The sequence below is a fragment of the Saccopteryx bilineata genome, chromosome X (assembly GCF_036850765.1).
Source record: "Saccopteryx bilineata isolate mSacBil1 chromosome X, mSacBil1_pri_phased_curated, whole genome shotgun sequence".
NCBI lineage: Eukaryota > Metazoa > Chordata > Mammalia > Chiroptera > Emballonuridae > Saccopteryx > Saccopteryx bilineata.
This window is the reverse complement of record NC_089502.1, coordinates 122,308,790-122,310,718: the sequence shown is the minus strand read 5'-3', so window position 1 is coordinate 122,310,718 and position 1,929 is coordinate 122,308,790. Positions and strand designations below refer to the sequence as shown.

The 1,929-nt window shown below is 35.1% G+C and overlaps 1 non-coding gene across 1 annotated transcript; it reads right to left on the bottom strand.

Annotated features, from left to right (window-relative positions):
- Positions 1–558: 558 nt before the first annotated feature.
- LOC136318033 (small nucleolar RNA SNORA48) lies at positions 559–696 on the bottom strand. The gene has a single exon (XR_010728001.1). It is a non-coding gene; the product is annotated as a small nucleolar RNA SNORA48 (small nucleolar RNA).
- Positions 697–1,929: the final 1,233 nt, after the last annotated feature.

Genomic DNA, 1,929 nt, shown 5'->3' with positions numbered 1-1,929 from the left:
GCTTGTTGTGAATTAAACTCCTATCATCCCACCAAAAAAAGATCTGCAAAAGTTCAAAATGTATAAGAAAAAAATCAGTGCTCTCTTTTAACTCTAAGTGTACTGTGTGGAGAATGAAGTGCAATAAAAAAGGGAAGAAGTCCTTTGAAAGCACTACACTTCTATGAATTCTTAGCACATGATTATTTTAAAGATCACTGTTTTGTCAGAGCCACTAATTATCTAACATGAATGAGACCTATCAACAGTGATAAACAAAGAAAAAGCAGCATTCCCTAGTAATGCTTTTAAAAATTCATAGTTCATTTCCTCATAATTAGCCCAAAACCCATGGCCCCAAGGGAAATTTTGCATGATCTTTCCTCTTCTTCCCACCTATAATTCTGCCTATTTTAACATTTTTGCCTCTTGCATACCTTCCCTTGAGTCCTGCCCTAACTGAATTTTCTCTATAGAAATATTTTAGACAAGAGAGGGAAAGAGAGAGAGAGAGAGAGAGAGAGAGAGAGAGAGAGAGAGAGAGAAGAGAATGCCTGGCTATTCGTATTATTTTTTTATCCATGTGCCCAGGGCATGAACCAAGCAAGGGCACAGGCCAAAAGCCAAGCTGGGATAAATAAGGAGTTACTTTGTCCCTGGCTGATATAAGACAAGCACCACCAAACCAGGTGCAACTCTGTCCAGAGGTCAGGGACAGAGAATGTCTGGTTATTGACCTAGGTTATATGTATGTGTATTTGATGTTGGAAAAGAAAATAGAGATTTGGAAAAATCATTGTTGGCTGAGTCAACAGTGGAGGCAGAGCCTGTGTGTGCCTCACTAGATGCTAATGTCGCCTGAATAACAGAATATGATTGCAAAGTTCTTCTACCTACAAAGTATGACTTATATGCACCAAGTATGGTCACTAAATTAATTTAAGCCAGTAACCTTTCATTCACAAACACTAAGGGAACACATATTTTTATCTGCTTTCTGTAATTTTGACTTCAGTCTTTTCTCCTACATGATAATTTTCTGCATTTGTAACAGGAGGTGGTTCTTAATTGTGGAGAAGCACTGACTACCTTCCAACCCTCTCTCAGCCTGAGGGACACTGACAGAAACAGACCAAACTAGCATTGGAATCTGGCAGGATAGGGGCTTATTCAAGGGAATTATCTTATCAAACCCTGATAGGTTGCACCTGCTGTCTGATGAGTACTTGTGTTTAAGTCACAAAGTAAAATTTTGAAATAACTTATTTTTCTTTCGGTTGTTTAAAATGTCTCCTCTTTGTTTTTTGTTTTTTTGTAATCAAAACCCTATTCTTGTCCCAAATAAAGCAAGCTGCTTCTTCTAATTCACTAATACTTATCTGTGTGATTCATCTCTTTTGTGTCCAAAGAATAAACTGTCTCTGAATAATAACTGCATAACTTCCTCATTGCTGGTCAAAGACAGTTGACCCAGCAGAGGGCTTTGTACATAATCTTCGTCAATAAATGTTAGTAATTATGGTGATAAAGTCCTGTCTACACTTTTCAGAGGCAAAGAGGCAAAAACTAAATTACCAATTCAGTCATACATCAGTGGTCTAATTTGTCAATTAGTGGTATTGAAAATCATGACAAATTGTTTTTTCAAAGAGTAAGTTTTTTCTCCACTACTGGGTTTCAAGTCAGTAATTTTAAGTTCCTCATTCTTGAACTTTTTCTGCATATATGAGAAATTACTACTACATTCTTAATCCATTTTAGATAAGAAAATGAAAAACTTGAATATTATTAGATTAAAAAGATAATTTATAAATTATTTTAGGTGGTAAGTTTTATAAACCAAATAATTAAAATAAAATTTGCCTGCAAAAAGATGAAAAACTTATTTTCATTTTCAGGGAATTACAGAAAATCATGAAAGCATAAAATCATTTATAGAATGTTAAGGAC